Genomic DNA, 12,853 nt, shown 5'->3' with positions numbered 1-12,853 from the left:
GAAGGTGCATGGCATGGCTAGGTCACCCTGATCTCTCAGCAGCTTATCAGAATAATTATATGAGCAAGTTGGCACAGCTCCTGCTGTTCACAAAATCATCTGTCTCAAGATGAAAATATTCCAACGTGAACATATGAAGAAAAGCACTGCTAAGATTTGAGTTCGGTGAGCCCACATTTGTGGTTGGTAATTGCTCCCGGAAAGCAGCTGAGGGTCATCAGTATTATCGAGATTATTGTGGAGCTGGAGTCCAGAAATACTATGAGAACTACATGAAAATATTACTAAAAGTGGGAGGCATTCTGGTTATGCCTGTAGAAGATCATTTAACACAAATTATGAGACGCGAACAAAACACTTGGGAAAGTAAAAATATTCTTGCTGTTTCATTTACTCCACTTTTGCAACCAAGTAAGAAGGATAATGGCAAACCAGAGTCTGTGGGACATCCCCACACACAAACCCACGCTGTCTGGAATATACAGAACTTGCTTTTATTTGCATTCAATGCACACGGAGACATTTCATAAGTAATGAGATGCAGGCCAAGGAGGGGTCCCTTAAAGGGCTCTACCCAAAAGAAAGAGTTAAACAGAGAGCTACACTTATGTATTTGTAGGTAATCAGCTTATTCCTCAGCCTCTCAACAATGAGGAGGATGAAAAAAATAGAAGAGAAAGAAAAGGAAGTGGAAGACCACAATGAAGTTAAAAGAGCCACCTCAGAATTTACTGAGAGAAAAAATTATGAAACTCCCCCCCTCCCTTGTGAATCTTTAAAAGCTTACTTGACATATTTTAGAGAAAAATAACTTAGATCAAGAAGAAAGAATGCCTACTGATAATTCCTCTAGTCTTTAAAATGTGGCATTTGTTAGGAGTTAAAAAGAGAGAGAATGTTTTCTTTCATCAGAGTGAACTTACAGTAGAAAAAAGTATCTTCTTTCCGTCAGTAATAAAAATGATGTATTCAGTGATTAAAAATAATCCCTTTCATAAAATATATTTTTCTTTAAGTCTTGGAAAAATGGCTGTTTAACTCAGGATGACTTCAAGAGTGGAATGCAACAGTAGTGCAGACTTTGTGTAATGTAAATCCTGTTCTGATTCCTTATAGATTTGTAGTGGTGAGAGTTAGATTTAATTTTTTTTTTTTTTTTCTGTATGAGGGCCCCCCACTGCTGTGGCCTCTCCCATTGCGGAGCACAGGCTCCGGATGCGCAGTCTCAGCAGCCATGGCTCACGGGCCCAGCCGTTCCACGGCATGTGGGATCCTCCCACACCGGGGCACAAATCCGTGTCCCCTGCATCGGCAGGCCGACGCTCAACCACTGCACCACCAGGAAAGCCCAGATTTAATTTTATGTAAGGTTACATAACTGTTAAGCATATATAATCTGATTTGAATTGCAGTTGATTGTATTTCCTCCAAAAAAACTTTCTTATTTAATAAGGAAATAAAATCCTTTGTACTCCCACTTCCCTTAATTTTGTTGCAGTCACTATTGCTGAGTTGCTATAGATGTATTCCGGGTAATATATGAGTGCAATAATCATACAGAGAGTGAATAATTTAACTTTTAAAAAAGTTTCATGGAATTCAATAGCACTGCTACTCTTGCTTTTGAATCTATTGCCCGAAGACGTGGGGAAGATATCTGCTTCTCTCATAGAGAATTTAAGGGCACATCAAGTGAATAGTAAAGTAAAAAGTCTATACTTAATAGAACTCTTAATTTGTGTGGACCCTTTACATTTTCAATATTTAAAAATAATGAGGTTATCTTACTCTCTGGAGTTTTAGAAGAGAGTATATTTAGGATTGTTTTTTCTACAGTCCACTCTATAAAGTATTTGGTTTAAAAAAACAACAACAAAAAAAACCACTGTTCTTTTTGACTGCTGATGGTACAGACAGTGAGTGAATAAGCATGAGTGATAGCCGCTCTCTTGGGATAAGCTCAGTAGCTGGGCCAGAGCTGATTTGCTCAGGTGGTGCACTTTAGCAAAGGGAACTTCTAGTTCATCTGCTATTTATCTTTGAAAAGGTAGGGTTGAGCTAGCCTACATTTACTTTGAAATTAATCTTTGTAGTATAAGAAATATTCACAGAAATTATACATAGAAACCTTTTGCTTTGAAAATTCAAAATCATAGTGTAATCTTTGGGACCTACGTTGTGCTCATTTAAAAATGCTTCCCATTTTTTTTTTTTTTTTGCCTGTTTCTTTTGGTAGAATTATAATGACTTTCAGTTTTTGCTTAATATCACATAAACTATCATTTAAATGTTAGTTGTAGGGGTTTCCCTGGTGGTGCAGTGGTTGAGAGTCTGCCTGCCGATGCAGGGGACACGGGTTCGTGCCCCGGTCTGGGAAGATCCCACATGCCGCGGAGTGGCTAGGCCCGTAAGCCATGGTCACTGAGCCTGCGCGTCCGGAGCCTGTGCTCCGCAACGGGAGAGGCCACAACAGTGAGAGGCCCGCGTACCACAAAGTTAGTCGTAGCTAATCAGTGATAAAACGGGTAATGAGTACCATTATTAGTTTGTTTCTTTTCTTCCAAATTGGGCCAGAAACAGTTATCCTTTCTTAAGAAAGTGTACAATGTAATACAATGTAACATATTTGCTACTTAGTGTTACATGGATTATATATTTTTTAAAAGGAAAAATTTGAGAGTAACCCTTATTACCACCAGCATCACTGTTACAGTGGTTGATCAAGTATGCTTAAGGACATCCAATTAATGTATAGTAAAAAGATTATTATCTCTCAGCAAAGATTCAACTATTAGTAATACATAGACGGTTTCAAAATTCTCAGCTCCGGTAATTCCACATATCTAAAAACAAGTGTGTGAAATATTCTAAGCATGAATTATTCCAAGTAAGTGAGGGTATTTTAGTAATGTGAAAGATAATTTCATGGAAGGTATTTGTTTTATACCAGTGACTAGGGCTTAGATTTGGAGGTTGGAGGATGGGGGTATCGCCACAATTATTCTTAGATGATTACTAAGTTGTTATTGTTAAGAAATGTCCCATCTCATTTCTATTAAGGAAAAAAATAGTTTTATACAATTGTTATCTGCTAGAAATATTCATTTTATTTTGAATTAAATGCTAGTTTTAGAAGTTTAATCTTGAGGTCCTGGTGCCCACATATTTAAATCTAGCACCCCTAGCCCCCATCTTGTTTTTAGTGTCCAGATTTATAAACATACATATTCTTAAATGATGATTTTTCTATTCATGAGAGAGTTTTTGTGAAGGATGTATTTGCAGATTGACCTTTTCATATTGTCTTTCATTTTGCTGACCTTGGCAAAATGTACAGTAGATTTTCATGATCATTGCCTATTTTTTTGTCATTGAAATGTAAGTTTTGTATTTTTAAAAGTATTTATTTTACAGTTGTGACTTTATAACTGATTTTAAATGAAGTAGAAATAAAAGGGGAAAAAAATTAGCTTTAAAAGTTTAGAAGACCAGATAATGTTTTCTGCTAGGCAGGAATTAAGATTATATAAATTACAAATATAAAATATATAATATTATATAATATTGTAAAGCATTTACATATGCTTTTAGAAAGTAATTTTTTTACGTCTAAAAAATAAATAAAAATACCAAACAACAACAAAAAACCACACACAGTATTCATAGTGTAAGAATCAATTAATGAAAGTAAATAAAGAGAGATAAAGCACTAGAAATAGTGTTATGGAGGGTCTTACATGACATACTAAAAACAGGTAAATTAGTACATAAGTGAACATGTTTTTCTTCACATTATTTCTCATAGTCAAATTCCTTTCTTTCAGTCACAAGTTAGGTCCCTGTTACCTCATGCCTGAATTGTTTAAACAACCTTCTTATCTAGTCTTCAGTACTTCAATCTCTTCCAATCAACTGTATCTTAAACATAACCAGTTTTATATTCCCAATACAATTTTTATATTATGTTACTATCCCAGATAGTGTTTTTCAACAATTTGTTCATTAGTTAATCATCCATCCAGCCTGCTCCTTATGGGGCAGAATTATGTCCTGGTGGTTGATATCAAGAGTAAAAAGGTGTATGATTTCCTTCAAGAAATTTACAAATTGGTAGTTCTTTGCTCCTCTAGGATCAAGTCCAAATTGTTTCACTTATATTTAACTAAACCCTCTTTACTGAGTTTTAGTGCCAACATATTAACTTGCATTGCTATCTGCACTCCAGAAATTCAGTTCCATAGTCTACCTTCTGACCCATCCTGACATTTCCTTTGCCTTAAATTTCCCATGTCCCCATTTGCTGAAATATTGACCTTTAAGAACAAGCTCAAGTGACATTTTTGCTTTTGAACTTTCCCTGTTAATAACATTCTGAATCATTTAAAAATAATAGCAAGTCAATAAATAGTTCATATTTATAAGGGATTACTGTGTACACAACTGTACTGAGAGCTTATATGGATTATCTATTTAATCCTTGAAAACATTCATTTATTAATTCAACAAATATTTATTGAGCACTTGTGTGCTATAAATTGACCTGAAGCTAGGATTTGGTGTAGACATTATAGTGAATCAGACAAATAAGGACACTGAACTTATGAAACTCTTCCAGATCAGCAACACAAACAAACAAGCAATATAATTCCAGATAGTGATAAAACTTCAAGGAAAATTAAAAAGAAAAAGAAAACAAGCTATAGGAATAATTAATATAAATGTTACACTTGTCTTCTTTTAAACAAATAATGGTATATTTGTGCATGTACAAATGTTTTATATGAACATAATTTATTTGTGTTTTTAATTATACTTATTGACTCTTCTTCTTCTAGATTTAAATTCCTTGAGATGAGAATTAGCACTCTCCATGTTAATTATCTTTGTTTCCTTCATGTGGCCTAGACTAGTATCTTCACCTAAATAAATCTAAACAGAAAATTAGTAGATACTTTTATTTTTTTATTTTACATCAGTAATACAAGGCAGAATACTGGAAGGCACATGGAAAGTACAAACAGAGAAGAACACTCAATTAACAATACTTGAAAGTTATCATTGTTTCCATTTTAGTTTATAACATGTTTCTTTGCTTAAAAATGTATTGTAAATATTTTCCCATGTCCATATGATGAAGATGACTGAAAAATATCCCATGATGTAGAAAAGAAGAGATGAATTTATTCAGTTTCTGTTTGTCTTAGGTCCTGTTAATTTGTCGCAAAATGAAAATAGCTGTAACTCTTCCAATGCACACTAAATTTAGCCAATATATGTGCTGAAATTTTAAAAGGTAAGTGGAGATTTTAAATACTACATCATCTATTGATCAAGGGAAAAAATGTTAGAGTTAAATATATGTAAACTATGATGTATGTTGTCACTTTTTTACATGCAGCTAAATGTTTACTTTTGTTAATTTTTCTTTCCTCTCCATCTTCAGTAATGCTGAATTATACTATAGCTTATTATAAAGACTAAATATGCTTAATCCTTTATTGCTTCATAATTATTAAGGTTGGCTTTGAAATAGCAGATTATAAACAAACTTTTATTTATTAAACTAAATAAAAGTCAAATAATTTTCAAAATAATCCAAGTTTTTTCTTCTCTCTCTTACTATCCTTCTCTCTCCTTTAGTTTAGCACATTGTCATTTCCCTAATACGAATTATCTCAAAGCTGACAGGATTATCCACATAGTTTCTTTATATCTTATAACTATTTAGCAAGAGTATATTTAAAATGTCAGAATTGTGTTCTTAAATTTAAATGCCAATTATATAGTTAAATAAAGTCCCTGGACTCTTCTTTTTTAATGTTTAAAGGAATATAACTGCTGGGCAGTGAGTTTAGTGTTTTAATATTATTTTAATAATAATCATACAAACGGGAAATTTCTTGCAACATTGAAAAAAGTCACAGTTGTGTTCTTTTAAATTGCTGTGTGTATTATCATTTCTTATACTATTCAGCCTTTGTGACTTATTTAAAATTTTCAATCAAACTCTTCTATGTGATTTTATGAATACATACACATAGGGATTTCATAAAACATGTCATCTTGTTTTTTCTTCCCTAATAGATAAGATGGTATCATTTGATCCCATAATCATTTAATATTAAATTTGCCAGAGTAAATAAACTTCCATGTCTGCAGGATCTGGCAAGAGTTTTGAGTTTTCTGTGGTGACCATATGAAGACTCCGAAGTGCATTGTTGGTTTTGCTGTGGTGCTTCCTGTTTCTTTTGGACCTAGTATGTTCTCCAGTCACTTAACTGGATATTCTCCTTTGCTGGAACATTTTCTCTCAACTTAATCTATTGTTTCTTTAGGTTTTGCAGATCTTGGCCTTGCTTACCTTTGGTCAGAGTGCCCCCTCACTCGGGTACTACCTCTATATCCTTGAACACTGACCAGTGCTTTTCCTCAGAATAACCTGCTGCTCCAGAATCAGTCCTCCTTTATAGCTAATTGTTTGACTTCTAAAATGAAATGGTTCCTGCTTTGATTACCAATACTTCCATACAATCCACCTTTTCCTCCCAGCCAATGTGGCTATTCTGCATCATGTTCCCTTTCAAGTATAAACAAAGCATAGGACAATCTCGTATTCCTGAGCTTTCATTTATAAGTGCACACTATTTGAAAATGTTTGTTTTTGTGTTCTATTACCAAGCATTTATGGTCAGTAAGATGTCCACCATTTAGTTAATAACTTTTTCCTCAAAATTCTATAAGTAGGAAGAATGTTATCTTGTTTTCATATTCTCTCCAGTACAAAATCTATTTCTTTTTTTTCTTCACTCTCCAGGGAAACCCCTGTTTGGATAAAAGAAAATTCATTACATTCATTCGATACATTTAAAAGACATATTCCACCATTTCAGGTTGTTGAGAGTTTAAAGGGTAAGGTAGACACATTACATAAATACAATAGCAGGGTTACTAGACATGAATCCTAAACGCTATGCGAAAACCTTAGGTAAAGGAGCTTAAAGCTCAGGATGCCATGGAGGTGAGACTGAAGTAATTTCCAAGAAAAACAGGGTGATTAAGAGCATGGATTCTATCACATAAAAGCTCTTTAACTTTGGAAATGTATTTAATCTTTCTAAGTTTCCTCAGCTATAAAGTAGAGCTAACAATAGCTCCTGTCTTATAATATTGTTTTTAGGACAAATGCATTAATCAATGTAAAGAGCTTGGAACAGTGTGACTCATTTTAAGCCCTTGATAAATGTTGGCTGTAATGATGAGGACTATTATATGAGAAAGAGAAAGATTTCCTATGTAGAAAAAATCTCACAGGGAAAGCACAGATATAGAAAAGTTTATAGTACACTCAGGGAAACAGTAATTACTTGGTTGCCAGGAGTTTGAGGAACAGTAAAGAATGGAAAGAATGAATCAGAAAGATAAGCAGGGACCAAAGGTGAAGGACTACTTACTGGGCCTATTAGTATTATGGTGTAAGTTATGGGGTGAATCTATTGAAGAATTTCATGCAATGGGATGATATGGCCAAATGTACATTTTAGAAACACAAATTTAGTAAGAAGTGTATAAAATGGATTTGAGAGAAAGATTTGAAGGAAGAGTTGAGGGCAGAAAGTAACAGTGACAGAGATTATTAACAGGTAATTTAGAAGCTAGATATTTTTAGGATGTGAAAAACTAAAACTTGATATGTGTAACTCCTGGCACCATGTGAGTATTAAGCCCAGTGCTTAGTCTAGAGCTAACACTCAATTTATATTAGCTATAATTATAACTAATATGATATCTTCAAACAAGAATCATTGAATATTATGACTTAAATGACTCCATTATTAAATGATAAATGGCTAAAATGGAAGAGTGGGTTTGGATCAAGAAACAATGATGTAATTTTCAATACATTGAGTATGAGATTTCCACGAGATATACAGTCATATGTGTGCAGAAATCAGATGGAAATAAAGATTAAGAGTTCAACTGAGAGGTTTGGTTATGTGGACCGGGAAGTGGTTGTATCCATGGTAACCAACAATATATGGAGTACAGAAGAAGAATTAGGAGAAAACAAGTTCACTTAGGAAAACAGATACGCATAAGAACAGAATAAAGAAAAGAGTAAAAACATAACCTCAGGGTTCACTACATCTTTCTTATCATATGGATGAAGATTATCCAAAGAATGAATGGTCAAAGAGATATGAGAAGAACCAACAATTAGTGGTTTAGTAGGAAATTGTCAATCAGCAACACTTCGAGTGATTACTAATATTTCAGGTGGTGTAAGTACTGTATAAGCATTAACTCCTTTAATAATTAAAAAAGACTTTCATGTAGGTCCTATTATTTCATTTTTTTTACAGAGAAGAAAACTCGATGCACAGATAGGATAAGTAAAGTGCCTGAGATGGGAGAGATTAAAACAGGACAGTCATTACTGTATGCAAATACTGTTACAGCAGTAGAGAAAATGATCTGTTGTTTTGGTAATTAAAAGGTGTAGCCATCCTATGGCAGAATAATTGTAGCAGTGGGGTAGAGGTGGAAATCAAATTGCAATATAGTAGGAAGTAGTAGGTCAAAATCAATAAAGGAGAGAGTACAAATACTTTGTCTAAAATTCATCGGTTCTCTTTCTTTAAGCAAAGGTGAACACACTTAGTCATAATCAGAATAAACTTCATTTGTTTCTCTGATCATTTAAGGATGTGGATTTTATGTATGAGATTACTTTCCACAAGGATAATTTTATTTTTCAGTCTCTTCTAATTTCTTGTTTTCCAGACCTGCTGACTAGAGTGTCTAGGGAATAGCCTTCAACACACTTTACACATCCTAAAGTGTTTCAATAATTGAGTTTGATGAACCCCTAAATAAGTGTCATTTATTGAGTTTAACATGGGCCAAGTACTGTGCCAAAATCTTCATAGGGAATATTTTATTAATCTTCACAAGAGCTATAATTGAAAGTTATGCATTTTTCAGATGAAGAACTTGAGAACTAAAAATTCCCAAGGTCACAAGACTAGAAAATAATGGATCTGCTAATTAATCCAAGAGCAAGTCGTTCCAGGGCCTATGTGCTCCTTCCCTCCAACCAAAATCTCTAAAGACATGGAGCTTATTTTTCCTCATTTAATGATTCCAACTGGTAACACATTCCTACAAGCGGTGAGTTTTAATAGTTTTACATTTATATTTCTGAACTCATTTTAATGAGTCAATGATAAATTTTGTATCTCTTTTAAATTTTATTTTGTCTTAAGTCCTTGTATTTAAAAAGTTTTCAGAGGATGATTATATTTCATACACATTTAGGTCTCTTTAAGGCATTTCTATTTAAAAAAAACAAAAATAATCAGTAATTCAAGATTACCATTTATCTTTGGAAGAAAATATTTGACTTTTAAATTCATTAAATCCATTCTAATAACTAATACAAATATGATATAAAGATTAATTTTCACACATCTGTCTATCTTTTTTAAGTTGATCTATAGAGACATATTTGGAAAAGGAAATTTTTTCTCCCCATGGTGTTCCAATTCTCCTTCTGAATTGGATTACAATAGGCTGGGATTTGGGAACTATTCCTTGAGGGCATATCATGTGACCAATTACCTAAGGATTTTGCACCAGTCACCTACTCTCCATTTGCCTGCATTTAACACACTTACGGGAAGTTTGGTTCAAGGTCTGTTCCAATTTAATATTTCTAGGTTCTATGACATTGATGTACTCACCTAGATAAAATGTCATGTATATTTTTTATCAGTTGGTTTTGAACTTGGAACAAGCAGTTGAAAACACCTATGATTGATATTTGCCTCTTTCTGATAGAAATTTCAATTAGACTGATTAACAGTCGTACAAAAATCATAATAAATTGATATTGCAGATGATGTATCCATTGAAACCAATGATCATTGTGAAGTTGCTATGTAAAATGACTTGCTGTCATTTTAATGTGCTTGAATATTTTATACTGAAATCTTTTTCATAGAGCATCTTATTTTAAAAATAGCATACAACTGTTTTTTTTAAATCCCTGAAACAGAGGTAGAATTCCTGTTCTGCTTGTTTAAAACTTTGAAAAGATTTTTCTTTAATTGTTCCTCAGATTTCCATGGAAATCAAGGGTTATGTACATCCTCAACAACAACTTCAACTTGAAATCACCTAATTCAAACTATGTTAAATCTTTCTTAAGGGATTTTTCTCATTTGACCTTGAATAACAGTTGAGTGTGTCTGTGTGTGTGTGTGTGTGTGTGTGTGTGTGAGAGAGAGAGAGAGAGAGAGAGAGAGAGAATGAAAAATTCCATATTAGATTATGGATACCAAATGAAAAAGATTAATTTTATCCTCATTGTACATAGTTGACTTACAAATATCTGGCAAACAAACATTTTAATTAACTCAAATATATTTGCTAAATATTATTACCTGTCCACATTTATAGTGAAGATTTTTAATAAAATTCCCTATTAAACTAAAGAAAAAGCTGGGATAGTTGTCTGAATTTTTAAAATAAAACTGCTACTGCAAATCCTGTATTTTTCTATTACTAGATTCTAAACTTTTTTTTTTTTTTTGCGGTACACAGGCGTCTCACTGTTGTGGCCTTTCCCATTGTCGAGCACAGGCTCTGGATGCATAGGCTCCAGACGTGCAGGCTCAGTGGCCATGGCTCACGGGCCCAGCCGCTCCACGGCATGTGGGATCCTCCCGGCCCCGGGCACGAACCCGTGTCCCCTGCAACGACAGGCGGACTCTCAACCACTGTGCCACCAGGGAAGCCCGATTCTAAACTTTTAAAACATGGCCCACTGCTAAGAGACTAACTAAATCCTAACCAGCAGAAAGTAATGAACCACATCCCAACAAGTGACAAAATTATGTGGGATTGGGTGTTTTCTATGTGATGTATTAGCAGTATTTTTAAGAACTGAATTTTGGCTTAGTAGGAACACAAAAATTGAAACTTTCAGAACATTTCCTATTAGTCTTCAGTAAGGTGTGTTATAATGTATCACAAGGGACCAGGGATCATAAGTTGATTTTCACCACACGTAGTCCTTTTTCCCTTTGTCCTTCACTGAGTCTTATGCTTCTTTTTTTCTACCTCTGAAGTACTCCTGTGGGGCTAGTTAAACCAAGATAGAACATTCACCTCCTGACTGCTTCAGTCCTTGAGAAGAAGTTAACAGATTTAAGGAAATGAGAAAGATAGAGAAAAAGGAAAGGTGTAGAAAAATCCAAATTTGATAAAGAAATCGGTAATTATCAATAATTCAAAGTTATCAATAAACTTTGTCATAGATAATTTCAAACCCACATGTGAAAACTAAACACCCATTAGAAGATCATGTCAGACTTATCCTGTAAATTTTTAGTGAGTTAACTTTAATCCTGCATAGTGCAAATATTATAAATTTACTTTTACATTCCTTTACTTTTAGCAAAAACTCTCTGAGTTGATGTTGTCAAAAGCCCCATGCTGGAGATGTTTTTTGTAGTTTAAAGAGATGGAAAAAGTTTCTTGTGGTTTTACATAAAAGTAAATCACATATTGCATACCAATTGATAATCAAAAGGATAGTAGTTACATTTAAAATGTGTCCTATGTCAATGTAATAACTACACAAAGAGAAATATGTGACACATTAAGACAAGATTGTTCAAGAGAATTCTCCAAAATTATTCCACTGCTTCCCTGCTTTTGTATGTTCTAGTGTCATGTGGGGTCCAACCCATTCAGGTATAAACAGATAGAGAACTATATACTTGTAATCCTAAATTAGTAGGCTTTTTTTTTTCTGTGTTTCTCTATGAAGAGCTTTTCAAGAACTACCCAAGGAATGACTGGACTGACATTTATAAGAGGAGTAATGTCAAGTGTAGTTCACATACTTTTATACACAAAACATAAAGGATGTACACAAGATTCTCACTGCAGATACAAGTTTTCCTCTAACTAAGCATCTAGCGATAACTGGCATAGCTAAGAACATGGTTCTGATCTTGTTAACAATATTTTACTTATTTTCCAAATACTGTGGCTTACATTTTACTTGGGCTTATTGCTTTAGCACTCAAATTACCCTGGTTTAGTTTTGTTTGTACGCTTGCACAAATAATAGCTTTTAATAAAAGAGCTTTTATTGATTCCTAAGAAATACTTAAGTACCTCCAATATGCTATAGTCATGCCTGAGTCACTTGTACTTTTTCTCTAATTGGAGACCTCAGTGTTTAAATCTGTGTTTCCTTTGGTAGTTATATTTTTGAAACATCAGCAATTTTCTGTGCAGTAGACACACAATTTCAAATCTCTATTTAAATAATCTTCTATTTAGGTAATCCAGGTTATTGTTTAAGTTTTGATGTAGTTACATAAGAAGAATTATATGAGCACATGTTATAATTGTTTTCTCCAGAAAATAAAATGAGAAAATGTGAAAGTGTAAACTGAGTTGGACAGGTGCAGAAATTCCACTTTTCTCAGATTTTTGATCTCTATATCTATGATAAAAATAGGATAGATCATTGATTTTAAAGTCCACTAACCACCATAAGCTTCCAGACTGTAGTTCTGGGTTCTATAAGACAATACAGAAAATAACCTAAAAGTTTTGATGTTAAGGGACGAGCTTCTGATTCTAAATTCCAGTTCTGTCATTTTTCACCATTTTTGAGTTTGGAGAGATTATCCAATATCTCTAAGTCTGGAAGAAGTCTACCTAAACCTAAAGAAAACACATGCCAAGAAATATGGAAGGAAAATTATATAGTTGAGGATAGGTAGAGAATGAAACAAACTAAGAAGTGAAAAAGGGCTAAAATAATTCTCTGATT

General features: G+C 33.6%; 1 pseudogene; it reads left to right on the top strand.

The window, feature by feature from the left end:
• The first annotated feature begins 272 nt into the window (after positions 1–272).
• On the top strand, positions 273–811 carry LOC101334227 (protein-L-isoaspartate O-methyltransferase domain-containing protein 1 pseudogene; annotated as a pseudogene).
• Positions 812–12,853: the final 12,042 nt, after the last annotated feature.

Source organism: Tursiops truncatus, chromosome 5 (assembly GCF_011762595.2).
Source record: "Tursiops truncatus isolate mTurTru1 chromosome 5, mTurTru1.mat.Y, whole genome shotgun sequence".
NCBI lineage: Eukaryota > Metazoa > Chordata > Mammalia > Artiodactyla > Delphinidae > Tursiops > Tursiops truncatus.
This window is presented reverse-complemented; position numbering and strand designations above follow the sequence as displayed.